We start from the raw sequence: 21,801 nt of genomic DNA, 5'->3' as shown, positions 1-21,801 counted from the left end.
GAAAGTGTCTGCGTTCACCCGGTCGACGGAACGCAGGCGTTAGGTTCACCCAAACGTCACGTCCGGGATGTCGCATTCATTCTTTGTTTTTTCGCGTCCGTGATGTCACATCCGTCTTTGGTTTTGGCGGCAGAATGGCAAGCTCAAAGGTGAGCTACGCTCAAACAACTGGACAAAGATGTGGATCGTTTATTTTTCGGGGTTTGTGCTAGCGTAAGCTATCGTAAGTACTTCACTTTTCCATTCGATGTGCCTCTACTATGCAAACCTACGCTTTCGGCTGCCTGATACTTCATTTCCAGGTTCCTTACCAGCTTATTTTCCTTGTGACGCATCCCGCGGACCGCCGCACCGATCAGCCAGTGCTACAGTGTACTAGCGCCGAGAACACATATTAGACGACACTGTTTATCTTAGGTTCCTTCAAACTTGTAAGAGCCTTTTTCACAATCACTTAAACGTAACATTACCTGGTTACGGTGCTGCTACACGGCAGAATGTGTAAATGGCAGATGACCCAAGTGCGGCATGTGCTCGCACTTGTTTAGAGAAAATAAAGAGTATTCATCATTTATCTCGCAATGTAAACGCACATTCCTGACACATGGTTCAGGTCTGCCGTCCGCCGACTAAGGGCGGTAGTGAATGAAGTCGCTAAATGAGTGCTTTGCGGCGTCATTAAACGCGCGGGAAACAGCGTTCCTTTACATAGTAAAATGAGCCTTTACATAGCAATATCGCTGCGCTGTCAACAGCCATTCTCTGGTAACCTTTCTCCGCAGCGTAACGCTCGAGTGCTCTGTGCAGATGTGACAAAGGTTGTGTGTGCGGTCGGTATTTGTGATTTTCTAGAAAGAAGCTTCATTACAAAGTGCATGATCAGGCTGCGTGGTCGTCCATTCTACTAGAGCGGGACAATCAATAAACGATACAAGCATGGACATACACATGCTGTTGCCAAATAACCCTTAAGGTGGGTCCATTTAATACTGGTGATCTAATCGTGGATGAAGACTGGGATGTTCTCTTTATGTGCTTGCTTCAAAGTAGGATAAATCGTAACTTGGCCAACAAATTTTACTAGTGTCATAAGGTTTTGTGAGAAAGGGTGTTGTGTATGGCTTTGTAACGAGTCATTGTCTCCCATCGCACGTGTATATCCAGGCTGGAAGTTATGTTCATGTGCTCAAGAGTGCTTCAGGAACCCTCTGAGCCCTTGCACGTTGATATTACAGCCACTTGTGAATTCTGGTCCTATGTAAGCATTAAGGGGTTTTAGCACTCATCTTAGTGATAACCTTAGATGTTAATTCTATAGTGTATATTGTTAACTGACAAGCTGGGTCTGGTAAGTTTTACATCTTGACACTAAGAACCTGTGGCATGATGAGTTTGCGCAAAAGAACAGTGCAGGTGCCATCATATATACATTCATTGTCATTCACGCACACTATTGGAGGGACTCCAATCTACATTAAGTACAGTGCAATCGGCGCCAGTACCAGTGGTCGCTCAATGTGTGGTTTGGAATTTACGCCAGTGCAATAATCAGTACCATCTTCAATCACGCGCTGACTGGACAGCGTTATGTGAACGAAATCCTTGAAGGAGTGGTTGATGAGTTTCTCAGCAAAGTCCCGCTGTCACATTTTCCACTTCTGCTGTATCAGCAAGATGGGCCACCTGCATGCAGCAGCAGCCGAGCACGAAACTGGTTGGGTGCTACTTTTCAAATAGATTGGAAGGCACGAGCCTGTAAAGAGGCCGGCTAGGTCACGTGACCTCTCCGTTAAGTTTCTTTCTTTGGGGTTATGTGAAAGATTGTGCCGGACGTCACATTAGTTCAAGGTAAGGATAACGGATGTCTGCCATAGAATTCCGGCATCGGTCATCAAGAAAGCCACTAAAGGTGTGATAAAATAGACAGTACTGCGTAGCTCCAAAAGGAGACCTATTTGAACACGTCCTCTAGGCTGATGTTCAACGCAGCTTACGAATTAATAGATAGTAAGAGCACACAGTTTTTTTGTTTTGTTTTTTTGTCTGTGTGTGTGTGTGCCGACATTCTGATTGCCAGTTCGGCTCACAGAAGTGGTATATTTAATTTCGTGAACGCATTGGTTTTGCCTTTTCTCTACAAGTTGGTCGCTTTCCAGTGTGTTTATTTCGCTTTTATTTGTTGACACGAACCTGTTTTTGCAGCACGTGTACACTTTCATGAAAAATAAAACGCTCACTTTATATTGGCTTTGGTCCAAAGCAAGTTTCTGGTGCGAAATATAACTTCGCCCGCACTCTTTCGATGCGGTGCGAGCAAAGTCTGGATTTTGAAACATTCTGTGCCTATTACATTGCTCCTCACATTTCGTGTGTGGTCAGAGCTGCACTTTGGCTGCGTTATCAAGGTGCTTTTGTTATCATTTATCAGTCGGCCTTGAGAGAGGGATAATAAGTGTGACGTACAGAGAAAGGAGAAGCTGCGAAACTGCTGTTGGGGCTCCTTCCGTACCATTATCAAGGTGGTGCGCTGTCTCTTCGGGTTTGCGATAGGCAATGCAGTTACTTTCAATCAGCTTATTTGAGGGCACTGCTTTATGATGTGGGTGAGAGTTCACTCACATGGTATTTTTCATAGTTCGTGAGGTTATTTTCCAGTCGGTAAAATTGTACGCGATTAGTATGTCGCTGAAAACACTGCAGTTAGATGTCATTTTGGGATGCCAACAAATGCCTCATTGACACTGAAAATTATGAGAGTACTTCTCGAGTTAGATAATTGTAATTACCAAATTAAATCTCAGTAACGAAAGAATTACTGGCTACTACTCCACTTTACTGGAAACAATATGCACTAGGTTTTCTTCGAGTAACGGAACTGTTTTTTTTTTTTTTTTTTTTTTTTAATCTTAGTGCATGATAGCTGTGGAACACTCTCTCTCTTCGTCCCTATACCCCGTTTTCCAGTGGAGGGTAGAAAAACGGACATGCGTCTGGTTAACCTCTCTGCCTTTCCTCTCTTCTATTTCTCTCTCTCTATAATTCACTCAGTAACCATAATGAGGCCAAGCCAGATTCACTCGAAATCAGAATCAACAGCAGTCATGTGCGGCAGCACTTATGCTCGGACTAGCAGAAAAAAAAAAGAGGCTGCAGTTTTGCAGAAAGGCGAAGCAGTCTTAGTGATAGCCAAGTATGCAACAATTACACGAAGGAAGATTACACCAGCAAGGGGACTCAGGCTGTGAAATTGAACTGTCTCCTACTATGAGGTCTTGTATATGCTTAGCGCCGTTACTTCAGTGCTCAAGTCTTCGAGGTCAAACGAAGTTTCTTGAAGTGCAAGAAATATATATATATATATATATGTATCGTAAGGAACCGCTTTATTCCAGCCAAGCTCGGACTACTACCTCGAGGATTAAACTGTGCTGCTAGTGATGATATATGCAGATAAAAAAGATGTGCAGATGATGAAGTTGAAAGTCAGGCATGTGTTGTGCCCGTGCTAAATCTCTCTCTCTGTGGAAGCGGCCGCCTGGCTGCGCGTAAGTACTATAAAATGCGTCAAGTATTTGGTTTTAAGCGGGAGACATGCACTATCTCTGTGCCACAGCAACGGGAATCGGGTGGCGTTCTAACAAGCGAGACATGGTAATTGACAGGTGATGTCTGCTCAACGACCGCGGAAAGTCGAATAAAACACCAGAAATTTTTTGCATAAGCCAGGAACGCACACAGGAGTCCAAAGAACTTCGTCACCAGGAGAAAAAGTCACAGCACAGTGGGTCAAGTCGTAACGAAACTTGCAAGCGTCCTGGGAGACGCCTGTGTTAAGCGGGGCAAGGCGACTGCACTCCGCGAGGCAAGACACAAACTGTTCCAAGAAAGGAACTGATGGGGGTACAGGAGTCGAAAGGAATGATACATCAAGAATGAAACTTGGTGAACAGCCATAGATGAAGAAAAAATGTTAAAAGCCAGTAGTACGTTGCGTAGCCATGTTATAGGCGAATGTCAGAAACGGCAGGATTGCATCCCCGTTCGTGTGGCCAGGGCGGATGTACATTGCAATCATGTCAGAGAGGGTATGGTGAAAACACTCCGTCAAGCTGTTGGTCTGTGGATGGTAACTGGAAGTCGTCTTGCGAATTCTGTTAGAGGCGCACAGAACTTCGGTAAAGATAGAAGAGAGGAAGACTGCTGCGGTCACAGGAGAACGCGCGGAGCGCTGCGGTGTAAGATAATGTGTTGAAAGAAATCAGCGACTTCAGCAGCAGTCCCGGATTGTAGAGATGCTGTCTCCGCATAGCGTGTTGGGTGGTCTATGGCCGTTATAATCCAACGATTGCCATGTAAGGTCGTGGGAAGAGGACCGTACAGGTCTATTCCAACTACTTCAAAAGGCGAAGCGGGACAAGGCAGAGGTTGTAAAGAGCCAGAAGGAGCTGTTGGTCGTTTGCGGCTTTGACAATGAACGCAGGGTGCAACATACTTCGCAACGGCTGAAGGTGGGCCAGGCCAGGAGCAGCGACTTCATATTCTGTTGTAAGTCTTGTGGTAGCCTAGATGACCAGTCGTCGCATGATCGTGAAAGGCTTCAAGCACCTCACATTGCAGAGAACATGGTATGACCGCGACCCATTTGTTGCCATCGATGTGATAAATGTTGCGATGTAAAACCTCATTGTGCAGCTTGAATTGATTAAGTTGTCGACGAAGTCAGGCGTTAGGAGGTGACGAAGAATCTTCCATGCGTTGGAGAATAGTTCAGCAGTATGGGTCGATGCGTTGGTGGGACACAAGGACAGATGGGCTGTCGTGTCTTAGCCATTCGAGGGTTACAATGGGTAAAGCCGATGAAGAGGACTCGGGACGTACACAATTAGAGAGGTTATGGTGAATCGTCATGATTCTTCAGAGGGTAGCAAGAGAGAGCATTGGTGTCTTGATGCTTCTTTGCAGCCCTGTAGGTGACATTGAAATCGTACTCCTGTAGGTGAAGCACACAGCAACCCAGGTGACCTGATAAATTCTTTAGCAATGAAAGCCAGCACAGTGTGTTATGGTCGGTAACGACTGTGAAATGGCGGCCATGAAGATATGGGCGAAATTTTTGCACTGCCCAACAGCAAGGCACTCCTGCAGTAATTCTCTGCACTGGTTAGTGCACGACTAGCATAAGTAATTACTCGTTTGCGGAATGTGTTGTCACGTTGCAGTAGAATGGCACCGAGACTGACTGCTAGCGTCGGTGTGAAAGATGGTGGGCGCGGTCGGATCAAAGTGGCACAGTACTGGGTCTGACGTCAGGGAATGTTGCAAAAGCAGGAAAGCATGTTCACATTCGTCGGACGAAACAAAGGGCGCATTACTGGCGAGGAGTTGATGGAGCGGGGACGTAAGCGCAGCGAAGTTGCATATGAAGTGCCGGAAGAAGCAAGTCCAAGAAAACTGTGCATGTCTTTTTGACGCAGTAGACACAAAATTCGAGGATGGCAGTAAGCTTCTCGGGGTCCGGTCGAATACCTTCTTTGCTGACTATGTGCCCCAGAACTTTGATGGCCTTGCTGGCGAAACTGCATTTGTGTGTGTGTGTGTGTGTGTGTGTGTGTGTGTGTGTGTGTGTGTGTGTGTGTGTGTGTGTGTGTGTGTGTGTGTGTGTGTGTGTGCGCGTGCGTGTGTGTGTGTGCGTGTGTTGAGCTGCAAGCCAGCATTTGCAAGAGAGGCAAGGACTTCATCAAGACGTTGCAAATGTTGTGAGAACATGGTTGAAAACACAATGTCGTCGAGATAGCACAGACAGGTTTTCCATTTCAAGCCACACAAGACTTATCGATCATGCGTTCAAATGTGGCAGGCACATTGCAGAGTCCAAAAGGCATCGCACTGAACTCGTAGAGCCCATCAGGGGTAGCAAATGTCGTTTTTTCTTTGTCGGATTTGGACATCGGTATTTGCCAATAGCCTGGTCTAAAGTCAAGGCTAGAAAAATATTCAGCACCGTGGAGTGAATCTAGTGCATCATCCATCCGTGACACGGGGTAAACATCTTTGCGCACGATTTTGTTCAGCGCACGGTAATAGACGCAAGAACACACTGAGCTGTCTTCGTGACAATTGCAACGACATGAGTGTCAACAGCTCAAGTGACAGTTGATCCACGAGGCAACAGTTGGGGTTCGAGAGTTTGGTTTATTGCAGTAAGCAATGCAGACCCCTCAGAGAAGCGAATAAGGCCAGGGGTAATCAGAATTGTTCGAGATAGGGTATGGTCATAGGGTAGAATGAGTATGCCGCCATCCACAATGTTACAGGAGTTGACACCTATAATCTCTTCTCTAGGTGGCCAAAGAACGTAATCGGAAGAGGTGACGAGACGAATGCGTTCTTCGTGGTTAGGAAAAGAATTGCCAGTGGCATCCAGTTGTGTGAGGCGCTGACGACAAGAGATAGAAGCAGACGCCAAAGAAGTCCCACCCCAAGATGAGTTCATGGGTCACTCACGAAATACCGCAAAAACAATGTGGTGAAGAATTTAGTCTATGGACACACGAACAGTACACGGTGCGATTGGACGAATAATAACGTTGGCTGCTGCACAAAGAGAAAGGCGGGAGTAAGGCAATTCTTGTGTTTTATAGAGTCCCGAACAGTCACATGGCAATAATCGCCAAGCGTCTTGTAACATGGAGCCACCTCAGAATTGCACCAAACAAAGATGATGGATGCAGCCAGTCTTGCCAGATAACTACATTTTGACTATTCTGTATTGTTTGCATTTATTGTGCAAAAGGAATTCTCGCAGAGAGTTTTATCTTCAGTGGCCTTCAGTTGACGTCATCTGCTACAACTAGCACATAAGTTAACTCCATAGCACCACTAGGATGGAGACATTGTGTCGTGGGATGCTTCCTTAAAAGTGGACAAGAAGATACTAAAGGAAAAGTGTGAGATGGTCACAGTAATAACCAAGGCATTTGGCATGGGAATGACCCAGCTATGAAGGTATTATCAGATGTGGACAAGCATATAATACAAAATGGCGCCTTGCACGAGTCCCAAGTGTCAAATGTAATGAGTATTGTGCATTGAAAGGGCCAAAAATGTTTTGTACATGCAAGGGAACACTATGGGCATTTGATAGCAGTTGCTTAGATGTACTACATTAAAAGGAACCAAACGAATTCCCTTAGACATAAGCATGCAGCAAATTCAAGGACTAGATGAAGCTTCAAAGAAACTGCATTTCATGTAGGATAGGTGTGAATGACCTTTGTGCATGAGATCAGTGACAAAAACACTAAATGAATGCAGTACAGTGTCTGTATCATATCTTGTGCAGACCAAACTAGCCTGGAGTTTAAGCATTCCTTGTCAGTACATTTAAATAGGCACTACATTGTTCAAAGTGCAATATTGTTCTACAAAACATAATATGCAAGATGTAGCATGCTAACCCTTGTGGCTCAACAACTACTGAACCGAAACCTCAATGAGCAGTGAAGCGTCCTTGTAATTTTCATCGTAACCATACTTTTGCTCTTGAAAGTGAACCTCTTTAGTGAATTTGCTTGTGTATTAATTTTTCTTTAGGCAAGTATTTTTTATACATGTTAATGTCTCAATCCTGCTTTCTCTTTCCGGAGCTAAAACAAAATGCCTCTTATTTCAGTTTGATCTTTTGACCTAGGAAGCCATCATCAGGTGCTGTGTACAGCAAGCACATGCTTCGGGCAAGGAGGGAGCGAGCACCATATCTACATCAGCAAGAACCTCGGTGCTCAAAATAAAAATTTTCTGTGCAAATACCTGTCTTTTTATACTTCCAGCATGAATTAATAAGTTTTTTTTGCCTTCACATGCAGGAAGGTTTATAGGAATAAATAGTGACTGTTGAATGCCCAGGAAAAGCCTTGAAGCCATTCTACGTGTACAGTGATAAAGTACATGTGTACTTGAACTTGATAGTACAGAAACGAAAGGCAAAGTAACAGGCAAAATGCTCGGGGCAGCAGTCGTATAAATGGTAGATGAACACAGCTAATTGTGCTGTCCAGTTTCATTCAGTTTGACCAAGTGTTGCAAGAATTGCCTTCAATATGAATCATTCAGTTTAGCCAGCTAAAATCGAACTCGTACAAACTTTGGAATGTCTGCTGAGAATTTTAGCATACATGGTATGTGTGCATCCTTCAGCAGCACTACAAGCCCAATAAGGTTTTTGCGTTACTGTCCCCCCTCCCTTGGGGTTATTGCAGTGTCTACTTCAAGTGCTTGAGGGTATAATGGAGAATGACTCCAATTTGCTGTAAATATGTGCAGTGTTGATGCAGAAATGAGAAGGCTATATAAATATGCAGGACAAGAGCTGGTAGGCCTGGTTATAAGCATGAATTAGAAATTTATAGATCAAAGGCAATATGAATACAATATGTTAAATGACATCCATATGTGGGAACTGCCCACATGAAAGGAAAGAAAGTGCAATGCTTGCAACCTACCAACACAAACATCAGTCGGGAAGGATTCTGTGAGGATCCACTAAGTGGACTATTTCAGCACACACTGTTTAGGTAGAGCTCTAAGCTGGTAGAGCAAGCGGCAATCGTCACCGTGGGCTCTCGTGCTCTATTCATTCAGCGTGTACTGGAATGGACAGTCCACTTAGTCAACACTTACAGACTAGCCCCCTAGGGCTGTGGAAGCACGCAGTATATTAAGCTTAAGTCTGTGTGGAGTGCTACCTCCTGCTTATGTGGCAAGTCCTCCTGTTTACCTGTTCCTTTCAACTGAGAGCTGAGCACCGCCTAGGTTAAGTCAGAAAAAGCAACCAGCGTCCATAGAATTCAAACTATTACTATTTGCCCTATAAAAGGGGACAGTGAAGCCTAAAATGACACTTGACTTGGGCCATATTTTTCGCAATATGCCAGAGAATATTGGGATTTCCCATCAATTTTACCCTTCCTACATCACATAGTGAACAACCTGAAAAGTTAACACTGTTGCGCAGAGCGATGAAGGGTCAGGATTTGAGCGAGAAAACAACACGACACCTGAGCGCAAACTACAAACTGGTTTATTTTTCTGCAAGTGAAGCGTACATAAAGCCTACACGCATGCACAGGAGTCCTCTTCCCGGTCTACCTACACCCTCTATTGTCAGCAATTATGCTAATCTCTTTATTGCTGAGTGAAATAGATGGCGGGCTGACACATGAGCCCTGTGGGTCCACCTTGAGGTTGTATGCTTCCACGACTTCTCTTTTCCTTTGGTTCCTACTTTTCAGCAGAATCATTGTCTTGTGATAATCACCAGTTGATAGTTTGTGCTCAGGTGTCGTGTGTTGTTTCCTCACTCAAGTCCTGTCCCTTCGTCACTCCGCACAACAGTGTTAAGTATGTCGAACCAACTAGCCCACTGCACAATTTTCCTGAACTTGAAAACAATTGTAAACTAAAGTCCGTGAGAAACGAAGTGTTCTGTCATGACATACAGATTTATGCATGATCACTTTGCTATATAAAGATACAATTTTAGTCAATGTTAACGAAGAGCTTCACTTTTGGAGTTCACTTAAATAATGTCTGTGATGCATTGTGACAGTACAAGGTCCTGGAGATGCTACTGTGGAGATATGTCAACGTTGAGCCTATTCCTGTTTAATCTATGCATAGATGCCTTCACGAAGAGTTGGAGAAACTGTACAATACAATGTTTTATATCACATGTAATAATTATGCTGTGATAAAGTGTACACGCTGAGCTTAATGTTTTAAAAAAGCTCAAGAAAAGGCTCCAGAATAGGTATGATGGATAGGCAACCTTTTATTTGGCTCTCTTCATAGTGAAGTCTAGACGCATCACCTCAGCCACACTTAAAAAATCTGTGGGCTCGTACTGCCCATGCCTTTACTGCACAAGTTGCCTTGGTGCTCCCAGTCTTGACAGGTAACACTTAAGCACCCTCTCATGCACATGTTTGTTCCAAAGCTACAGTTGCTAACTAAAGTAACTCCCACATGCGATTCTGTAACTCTAGACCTAACTGCAAAAACGCATGCAGTACTACGAGTTTGGCATAGAGTCCACATGAAATGTGCACAACTTCAAATTTCGTATAGGCAACAGATAAGTGGTAACCTGTTAGAGTAACAAAATGGATGCCAAGGAAAATTCACCTTAGGCAGCAAAATGAGGTGTTGTGATGAGATAAATAGCAATCACATTTGATCGACTGACTAAAAGCTGGCAGGGGTATTGCATTTGACATGATTGAAATGAGCTGCAGCATGGCATGGTAACTGTGGCAGCCTTTACAATGCCATGCTCTCTGAATTACACTTATGCATGCATCCATATGCTGCAGCGACCAACTGTTTTTATTCAAGAAAGCCAGGTTTGTGGTTCAGCACACATCATACGCTGGCAAACTCACTGATCAGTCAACTCCCTCAGATCATCCCATGAGTCTGAGTGAGCCCAGCTGAGCAGTATTTTGGCGAGTTTGAGCCCGAGTGAGCTCGGCTGAGTAGTATATTCTCATGAGTTCAAGTGAGCAGCTAAGTATAATTTTGACGAGTCTAAATAGTGAGTTCCGATTATTTTGCCAACATATATATGGTCCGTGTACTTTCGAAATTCAGGTACGACACTTTCGCATAGGTTGGAAATTAAGCTTCTCGCCAAGTGACTACTGCAGAAATGATCATAGAGCTAGAGAAGAACGATACGCCTTAATGATGCAGCGTGCCGCGCGGGATCCGTGGTGTGCAGCGTGCCAGTGGACGGGTGCGTGTTTGGGAAATTAGGGGGTTTCGACCCATCCACAGATAATTTCCATAATACCTTTCTCCATAGTGTATTATTGCGATATCAATTTTTGGACACCCTAAGCAAATTTTCACCATCGCCCTGATGTTTGGTTTAAAGTCCAAGTGTGACAAAAATTATAGTGCCCCGTTGCATCCCACGTGCTGGGGTTAATTGCGAATGAAAGGGTGCGAGGGTGAGCCGAGAAGGATGGCAGCTTTATGCGCGCTGTCCACGTCCCGTGATTACAGTGTACTAGAATAGTCTAGTACACTGTACCGTGATCAAGCGCGCGCTAGGGTAGGAGAGCGCGCGACGTCTCTTGCCCGGCCGTGCCCGTGCATACGGCTGTCCGCGCGCAGCAGAGTGCATATACACGGCCCGCGCGTGCCACATGTTTTAAAAGTAATTTGCGGCCGGTGTAAAGGCGGCAAGCCGACGTGGCTGCTGGTTTCACGAGTGTTGGAAGTAGCGTTATTCAAGTTTCGGACGAAACTTAGAGAACAGTGACTTAAAACAGTGACTTCCTTAGAGGGGCCAAAAATTTGGGGCGCATGAGCGGCACGTATAGTAGAATGCAGTGTTCCATTGTAAAAAAATTTTTGATGTAACAAAGTAGAGTGCTGAGTGTTACGTCTTTGTTACATCAAGGTTCAACAAAAATTAAGCGCTGGAAATCAGCGCTGGGCGCATATGCAACTGGATCCACACTGAAAACATTTGAGAAAAGATTTTTTTTAAAATACTCAGTACATTTGTATAAATCCCTACCTGCAGATATTCCTCTGGTTTAGCGTAATTATGTGCTGCCTACTTAACTTACTGACGCAGCACACGTATCATTGCGAAATTTGCTTTTAGAAAAAGCACTGAGTTATTGAATTTTGCGAACAGAAAAAAAATTGCAACTTCCAATATAGCGCGCTTCCTAGGCTATTAAATAGCTACAGTGTTCAAGGAACGTACTGTTTCCATGAGTAGTTTACTCATGCAGTAAGATGTACTGCTCCTACACCTTGTAATAAAAAGCATATGCATCGACACATAGCAGCTGATATTCTTGCTTATTTTCTCATCACAGAGGTAGATGGGGCACATGAACCTATATGCTCACACAAATCAACGTGACCAACTACTGTGGAGACATGGCAACGAATTCTTTGTTTACCTTGTACACCACAAGTGCGAGGTTTGCGCATTCATTTGACTTCATGAAACCCTATTTATACTACAGGCTTTACGGCAATGCTTGCATGCAGTGCGGTGAAGCGCTCGACAAAACTGCACATATATTATATGGTTTGTTTGATATTAACTCGAGATGCAAACGTTTGTGTAGGCAGGCAAGCAATGTTTCCATTCACGCAGCGCACCAAAAGAGCGTGGTATATGCATTGATCTGGTTTCATAACATCGTACTTTTGCCACTAGCTTTACGGCAGTGCTTATGTATAGTGCTGCGAAGCACGACGGAACTGCACATTATTATACGGTGTGCTCGAAATCCACTCGAGATGCAGACGTTTGTGCAGGCAGGAAACGAATGATTTAATTCACGTAGCACAACACGAGAGCGCGCTCTATGCAGTCCTTTGATTTAATAAAACTCTATTTCTGCCACAGGCTTCACAGCAATGCTTGTGTAGGGGGCTGTGAAGCTCGACGCAGCTGTAACAACATCCCACGGTACACCCGATTTTTACCGCGTTTGTTTTAAAGGGCCCCTCACAGGCTACATAACACATTTTGGTTATACGCTGAAAGTTGTTACGTGCCCTCTAAGAAGTGTTCTACCGCAAGCATTTTTCATATTGGTTCATTAACAGCAGAGAGAGAATGATTGAAGTGCCGCGAACACATGATTTCAGGAGGCAAGCGTCGCCGCCTATATAAACACTCTCTCGACTTTCCCCGTTTCGCCTGTGTAAGCGAATTTCCTTCACTGCGTTCTCCCATACCGGAGCCGAGGGGTCGCGCGGCGGGTATACCCTGCCGTCTTCTTTTTTTCACCGTCACCGGCACACTTCCGGTGACGGTGTCGTGCGAGCTGTTGCGCTTGTCTCGTTTCCTGTAGCGGACGATAATGCGCGCTCTACACGAGAACACGTGATTAGCGGTATAAGTCAGTGCCCCAGCACTGAGGCAAACGCGAGGGGATGAAGGAGCATGATCGCAATGCTGGAACACAGTAGACAATGACGTATAGTTTCGTTCTCTGCGCGCGTGCAAACGTCGGAAAAAGGAGACGAAACGGAAATTCATATTGCTACAGTGCGAAGTAAAACAAAAGCACCCAGACATTCGGGTTGTATTTTTCATTATTTCTCTTAACTTTAATTAGTCCACTGAAGCAACAGATTCAACAAATAACTGATGCTGCCTTGAATCTAAGTCACGTGTCACTCTGAATGACATCACAGCACAGCCTGTGCTCCTACGCAGCAGCAAAGTTATGGGCATTCATCTGCTTGCTGTTGCGATAACATTATGACACTTGAACTCAGAGGTACGATTTTTGTTGTGTGAGGTTATAGATAGCCAGTAGACTACTTGTCTGATGTTAAATGCTATGACCCACTGGCAATCCACGATGCACTCAATGAAAACGTTTTTATGCTGTGTGCGGCGTGACTCTCCAGTGACCCACACGCAAGAATTCTCGCTCTTGTGTTGCCATCTGAGGTTTGAAATTGCAACTAACATATATTTTTATTGCATTTGACACGGGGTGGCATGTTTGTTTCGGAGAGTCCGGTGGCGGCGCATTTCTCAGTTGGGTTTCTTGCAAACTTTCGCCGCAGTTTTTGAAATACGTGCCGTTGGAATAAGTACCTGCATTTTTCTTGCTACTATCAAACTTTTCAGCGTGTCTAATAGATAGATCCTCATGCCCCTTACGGATGCAAAAAAAAAAAAACAAGGACAATGCAGAGGAAACAAATAAACTTAGTTTTGGGCCAGAAGAATGCACCAGCAACTTCGCGATCACCAGCGGATGAGTCAAGTGCTTCAGTGTCAGATGTTCAGCACTGGACAGACAGTGAAATCAGTGACAGAGATAGTGTTTACGAACCATCACAGACCTCAGCCAGCATGTCGAATGGAGAGTCAGACCTGACTGATGATTCTGAGGTGAATGATTCAGGATACGATGCTCTCATTTCCCTCAGCCCATCTCTAGAGAAATGGACACCGGCAACAACCACTTCGCCTAGTGTGACACCGCACTCTAGGCCGCCCACTATCATTCAGTTGCCATCTAGCCGTTATGCCCCATCTTTATGTTCACTGTTTATTACGGATGACATTTGGCAAATGATGGTCAGTGAAACAAACAGGTTCACACAACAAGTGTTGAAGTCAACTACTCCTAAATCTAAATCATGGTTGAAAAATTGGACGGAAACCAATGCCCAAGAAATTAAAGCATTTATTCGAATACTGATTTGTATTGGTCTCCTCTGTCTTCCTACTCCCAAATCTAAATCAAAGTTGAAAAATTGGATGGAAACCAATCTCCAACAAACGAAAGCATTTGTTGGAATACCAATTTGTATTAATCTCGTTTATCTTCCTATCTGAGTCACTACTGGGCAAAAAGTAACCTGTATGGTGTTGAACTCATTCGTCAAAATATGAGCTGTGGCTGCCTTTTCCCTACTTTTGAGGTTCCGGCATTTTGTGGACAATTAACTGGTTGCAGAGTTGCAGGATCATGTCTTTAAGATCCATCCTCTGGTAGAGAAATTGAACCAAAGTTTTTGCCACTGTGCTTGAGCCGGGAAAGGAGGTTGTGATAGATGAAACAATAGTGCCATGGCGTGGCAGACTTTCGTTCTTACAGAGTCAGGCTGTTCAAGGCATGTACCAAAGACGGTTACAGGCTAAAGGTTGATGTATATGCCGGAAAGTGTGACTGAACAGTTGGCATCGGACATGCCGAAGATGTATGCTTGAAACTCCTGCAAAATTACAAGGAAGTCGTGCGCCCGCTGTACGTAGACAACTTCTACATGAGCTTGCCGCTCACTCTTCGCCTTCTAAAGGAAGACACTTTCATTCGTGGCACAGTTCGCTCAGTGAGGAAAGGGCTGCCAAAAGATCTCACTGAAGTAAAGGTTGCAAATGGCAGTGTTACCGGACTTCAGTCCAAAAATGGAGTGAAGGCACTGAAGTGGATGGACAAGAGGCCTGTTCTGATACTCACATCTGTCGCCAAATATAAAGCAACTTTGGTGGACAGTGGGAAGAAAACAAGGGACGGCGCACCAATCATGAAACATCAGGCCGGTCTCGATTGCAATGCAGCAAAAAAGGGCGTCGACTATAGCGAACAAATGACGTTATACCACAACTGCCTTAGAAAAGGACTCAAGTGGTAGAGAAAGGTAGCCGTTGAGTTGCTTGTTGGAAGTGCCATCATAAATGCGTGGAACATTCGTAGCATGCTTGAAGGAAACTCTACGCCAATTATAAAATTTCAAGATGAACTGGCTCATTCACTGTTCGGCCCTCGTCAAGACAACATCGAAGAAACTCGTGGGAGAAGTGTCCACATGCTAAGAAAAACTGGCACATCGGCACACGACACTCAGTGGCACTGCACTGGCTGCTATGCGGCAAACAGTACCAGCAGTAGCCCAAACACTACGGTGAGAGTGAGAAAAGTGACCACTTTCTGTGGATAACACCCCGGCAAGCCATTCATCTGCTTTAATCCTAAGCACAAGTAACCTGAGAAGCAAGCTAGCTTCAACTGTAAAATGAGTAGGATGAAAACTTCAAAACATGGCTAATGTTCATACTAAATTTTAGCCTTTCTCTAACTAATACATATTTCTAACACAGGAACTGACTTCTTGTCTTTTCTAATGGCAAGCACTTTGTGGTTCAACATAAATTTCTAGCATCTTGAATCCATTGAGGGGCTACAGAATGTATTAAAGAAAGATAAAAATGCATAATGTTGTGCTGAATGTGATCAAGACACATGTACAAGAAACTATAGTTATTAGTTCGATGAGGACAGTAATGTGCTTTAGCAAATTACTGTCCTCATCCAAACCACGGCGCACACTCTTAATCGCAACGAAGGCAATCTGCCGCCCATGTATGCCAGGTGCCTTAATCATGTTTTGAGACGCACATAAAAAGGGGTGCCAGCTCTGCCGCTTCTTTCATTGTGAACAAGGCTCCCGTGGGGGAGCCGAAACGTAAATAACTCTTTTAAACCATTTTTGGTCGGTGTCCAGACCTCTTCCTTTTAAGTGTGCTTTAGCAAGTTAGAAATTTGTTACCAACTTGCCCACATTCACATCTTAACAGATTTAACAATGTTTCCACTACGTGGAGAACCTTGATCTACAGTGCTTTTATCATCCTGAAGAAGGTTGGTGTTCCTATTATAACACGTGTACTTAAGAAGCTCAATCTCTCAGGATTTCATGTTGTTTTACTTGACATAAGCTTACAAGGCTTACAGATTACGTGCTCATATCTCAACGTGAACACTTACTTCCTTTTCAATGATTTTCATTTCTGTAAAAGCACAGTAAATTTCGTCAGACGAGAAGTGCAAATGTGTTTTTTATTCTTTCATACTTTGTGCTTGCTATTATACAACTTACTTATATTACAACTTGCTTGTTTAGAAAACTCATAAAAAACACTCCCCCCCCCCCTTTTTTTTCTTCTTTTACTTTCCATTGACTCTGACTTTCAGTATGTTAATTAACTTCAGAAGAACTTGCTCTCAGGCTAGTTTGTACACACTGCTAAGAATGAAAAAATGGAGAGAAAACGGGACAAGAAAGAAAGGCCTACAGAATGTTGATTTGCGCGCGGCAATTTATATCAAGGATGGGGTGCTGGACCAGGGAAGCTAAGAAGCCGCCACAACAAACTAGGGGAGCTAGGTGAATGGCTTCGATGTCCACACAGAAACATAAATATAGGAATGTTAGAGAATGCTGTGTCATTCAACAACCCCATGAATGTTGAAAAGTGCGACAGTGATTAGCTGAAAAGAGTTTCAGAGAGCTCCAGGGAGTGGGAGGTGGATAAAGTAAGGGGGCTAGGGTGGTGATGCGCATTAAGGGAGTCAAGAATGAAGTTAAGTGAAAAATTATGGAACATAGGGGGATTGTCTCATCACTGCTCGATCGCTCAACACCAGATGGCCGTGGCCAGTTGCCTTAGCCGAGATTCGCCTACCCTGTCATAGCATGTGCTGTGCTTGCTGCTCTGCAGTCTTTAGAATAGCCAGGTGTCAGGGCAGCATGCCCCTATTGCCTGCAATTAAGTAATAGGCGACTTGCAAAATAGTGCCCGCTCTCTTCCATACACAGCCATGGCTGAACCACTCACTAGCAAACCTGGTAAGAAAATAACGCTGACCTCCACTGTTACTTGGGCTGCAACAAGTCTGGGCTGCAAACAAGAAGACACAAGACAGAGCGCTGTCATGTTTTTAGCACAGTTCGCTTTCCTAAGTAATGTACCAACTAGGTCATAATATACATTATATAAGTACATCAATTTGTAAACAAAATGTTATTTTTAATATAATCATTTTTAAAAACAGCACAAGGATGATAGCATAATTTTAAGCATAGTGGCTGCATGCCTTAGCAATGAAAAACTTTTGTCAGAAGTTAAGCAAAGTTGTTTTGGCAACGTAAAAATGTGCATCCTCATTGCTAAAGCATTCCTGTCCGGGGAGTGCTAGGAGTTTGTCTTGGTGTGATGTAAAACCCTCCACACATTTATATAGTGCAAGAGAGAGAGGTGATGGGGGAGTGGTAATGGCCAGTGGAGAATCCTTCCCTGAAATAAATTTCTGGCTTCGTCACTGAATGTCTGCAATGCCTTGTAATAGCAATAGGTCTTGGATGGAGACACTATAGATGATACCAGTGAACCTATTGAGCCTATTCCTGTTTAGTGAGGTGATGGATGTTTTCCCAAAGAATTATAGAAACTGTACAATGGAATGTTTTGTACCACCTGTAATAACCATGCTGTAAGAAAACAGAAAGGCTGAGCTTAAATGTTGTAGGAAATCTCTTAAGAAGCTCGAGGATAGGTAAAGATGACCAACTCCCGTATTCTCCACTCACCACTCCACCTGGATTCAAATGCACAGCAGCCCCGCTCCTTGACAGAGGTGGTTGCTTAGCTTTAATTAAACTTCATGTCAATTACTGTGAAACACAGCGTCGGCTTCAGTCGAGGGGTGGCACTGCGCTCAGCTCAGTGGAATGAAGCTTCCAGTCATAGATGGTTTCAGAATACAGGGCAAGTGACCTCACATTTTACTCTCTTCGTCGTGAAGTCTAGACACCAAAGCCTTGGTTTGAACAAGTAATGCTTTAAGCGCTCTCTCATGCATATGTTTGCTTTAAGGCAGAGTCAGCTTACTATTTCCTGCTTCTGCCACATGCAAATGACACAAAAATATCTCAATAAAATGATTGTGATTTAAGTGGTAGACACTCTCTGCAAGGTGATTAAATGTTTGTAATAAAAGAAGCACTACTCATGTGCTGGTCAGCATCTGCAGCAATATGTTCACCAAGGTATTTTTTTTTGTCTCAATATATTCGATATTGTTGCAAATTTAAGAGGTTTTGCAGCTAACATGTAGCTGTTTACTTGTGTCTCGAGAACATACAGCTTTAGGTGAGAGGAGCGCTATATTGCATGATACAAAGGAACTTTTTTAGACTGCTTGTTTTATTTTTGTGTGAAAAACAATTGTGAAGGTTTTAATTGCAAAGTAATACAGTAGGTGTTGGCAACGCGAACAAGCCATACAAAGTGTATGCATTAGAAATGAACTATCCAGATGAGGACCCCCCCCCCCCCCACTGATATATGTCAATGCTATAATATCAAATGCTGTGACATTTAACACATATGGTGACAAAAAAAAAAGATAACTAAAGCAAGAGCAGCATTAATAAAACAACAATATCAACTGCAAAATTTATATAATTTTTCTCAAAACTTTTATCTTCGCATAAACTGTGGCCTCACACACTGTGGGCACCTTTGCTAACAACCTTCACATTTCACTAGTGCTAATTCTAGCTTCCCTCTAGCTTCTAGCTCAACTGCAATGTTTTGAACGTCAGGGCATGTGCAAGTGAAAATTAGTTTGTGATGGCCATGTGGATCTGTTTCTTTGCCTTAATAATAGGGAGAGGAGGGCAATATAATTGCCTTGAGAACTATTAAGCAGAAGAAGCATGGTGGATGAGGAGGAGTGGCCAGGATAAAACATTTCAGGAGTTCAATGTGGTAAGGATACAGGAGTAATATGATTAACTTCACAAGAATATGAGGCCATTATAACACTAAGGGAAACAGACTGGCCCATCACAATGAATTTTCAAATATTGTAACTGATCTAGAACACCTTGCACGGCTGCTGTAATTAGGAAAAAAAATGTAGCATTGCCTTAAAAAGTCAGCTTTTTTGTTTGTTTACTCTGCTATGCCACTGTACACATTATTACTATTACTTTTTTTTCTTTTGGAACAGAAAGTCACCATATGCCTGGAGGTTTTAGATCACCTTCTTGGTGTGCTCCCGATATATGAACAGTTCGAAAACATTAACATTGTTGCTTGGTTTATTGTCCAAGTAGACCGGCACGTAACGACTGACTAAGGGAGCAGGCGTGTGAATATGCACACCCTGTATCCACTCAACCCCTATATCAATCAATTTTGTACAATTAGACCTCCATATATTGAACTTTAATGTAACAAACCGTTTTACTTTGCAGAACTTATTTGGTGTGCATATAGAAATCTTCAAGTTATTGAATTCTGTTTAACTGCAATTTCAATTTACTGAAATCATAAATTCTTCTAAAATTTATATGAGGATATGTGTTGCATTTGAACTGTAAATTCTATGGACGTACAAGCGCTTTCCGGGAGTAAAGCTTCACGATTTCCTTCCCAAGTTTATTCGACTTAAGGACAAAATTTTGCAGCAAAGTTATAAAACGACCACAGGTGACAAGCAGCTGAATGCGAGGTATCTGGTACAGACCGACGGGGGAAAACTTACAAATCACAATAGCACACATTCAGGCGAGTATGTAAACAGGCGAACTAAGCAGGGAACAAAAACAACACAGCACTGCTTTCATAGGTCCCGAATGATCAGTTTCGTCACGAGTTGGTGCAAGCACGCATCCGCAGATAAAACGGGCTCCCACCGTGCATTGCCCAATACTTCGAGAGCTGACGCCTACACGACCACCGGGGTAGGTTATAGCACTTGTTTCTGCTCCAGGCCGCGTGCACCGCCTATAGAGGCGCCACTGATAGCCACCTAGCGGGCGCTTCCAACAATACGCGTGGGAGCAGTAGCAGACGACAACGCTTTGCAGCAAGGGTGACTGAAGTTCGCGGCTGCGATTTCTCCTTGGTTCGGGCGCCAGACTGCTTCTTCTGCGGTGACAGCTGTAGGGAAGACGCAGACCTTTGTGGGAGCGGGTATGAACAAGGTGTTACCGGTGTTTGGGGCAACATGGTCCACATACGCGCCAGGTGCGTCCCGCAGACAAACGCCATGAAGACCATTTACATGAAGTGGAGCTCATGTAAACTAGCCGACAAATTTTGTTGACTAATGCGATGTCTCGACCGTTTTTTTTTCTTCTTTAGTTCTACCCTTGCCGTAATGCTGCAAGGGTAGAACTACCTAACTACCTAACTGTACCTCAATAATAAGCACCCGTCGTTAGTGCAGACTTAGATAACAAATCCGCACGGTGCGATGTCTGCATATACCGTTGTGATTTTTCTGCCGATGAATACACGTGACGCCGCCGAATAAGTGTAGTGAAAGTCGCCTGAAGTAGAATAATTGCGAATTTATTGATAGAAACGCGTACACTATAGTCAACGAAGCCACCAAACGCACGGGTTAATAAAAGCGCGTGTTAGCGCTGTACCGCCGTTGAACTGCCGTTCGCGCTGCAGTTTTTGCAATTTTAAATTCCCTAAGGGAACTGCTTGGAAACGTACAAAGCTATAGTGTGACTAACATTGCAGTACTTTTTTTAAATGTTACTAGAGAGAATGGCCACATGATATATTTAAAGGCAGAGCAGCGCCAGTCAAATTAGATACAGCGCTGGCGGCAAGGCCGGGTTTAGTCCTATGCGGCGTAATCATAATAAGAAATAATTCAGCTGAGTGCAAAATTCACTTGCAAGAAGCGACTACGTCGTGAAACAAACAAATCACTCGGCGTGTTAAGTCTGCTCAGACAGCATCAAGGTATGATGATGTGACGCGAACTACTCAGCGAAAAATGGATCAGCGAAAAATAGAACAAAAATACCATATGCAGTAACTATTAGCAATTCTCGCCCTGAGCGACCTATTTTCTAAACACATTTCCCAAAAAACCACAATATCTAAGGTGCCCTCGGGCGAAATGAATAAAGCTGTTAAAGAAGCACTTGCTTGGTGTCATTCCGATAAGACACAGCGTGATTTATACCCTTTACAAACGAGGCAGGGTGAAAACCTCGCAGCTCAAAAGAATCAAGAGTTATGCATGAAGCAACTAGCAACAGTTAAACATGGGCGAAGCCACGCATAAAATAAATGTAAAAACATGAAGTGCGCGACAGCTGGTGCGAGGATTTACCGGGCCACATAAAACTAACAATTTCAGTTCTTGCAAACTTCTGTAGCTTTAACATGCAAAACAATGCGCTCATGCAGTCGTGCTGCCTAGCTAGCCCAACGCGGTAAAGAAGCGGAAAACAATATAAGCGGCAAACGGCATTCCGAACTTTAGCGAAATGCCTTTCAACCGCAGGTTGCACTGCAGACGAACTTCGTCGCTTACCCGTCTAACTACAATTGAGTAAAAAAATAATGATAAAAAAGAAAAAAACACCGAAGCGACAAAGGAAAGGATGAGAACAAGAAATTTCGCGCCGAAGCTACGATCC

General features: G+C 43.8%; 1 long non-coding RNA gene across 1 annotated transcript; it reads left to right on the top strand.

Annotated features, from left to right (window-relative positions):
* Positions 1–6: 6 nt before the first annotated feature.
* LOC129380815 (uncharacterized) lies at positions 7–7,806 on the top strand. Its single transcript, XR_008609013.1, has 2 exons — positions 7–223; positions 6,343–7,806. It is a non-coding gene; the product is annotated as an uncharacterized lncRNA (long non-coding RNA).
* The last annotated feature ends 13,995 nt before the right edge of the window (positions 7,807–21,801 follow it).

This window comes from Dermacentor andersoni, chromosome 1 (genome assembly GCF_023375885.2).
Source record: "Dermacentor andersoni chromosome 1, qqDerAnde1_hic_scaffold, whole genome shotgun sequence".
NCBI classification, from domain to species: Eukaryota; Metazoa; Arthropoda; class Arachnida; order Ixodida; family Ixodidae; genus Dermacentor; species Dermacentor andersoni.
This window is presented reverse-complemented; position numbering and strand designations above follow the sequence as displayed.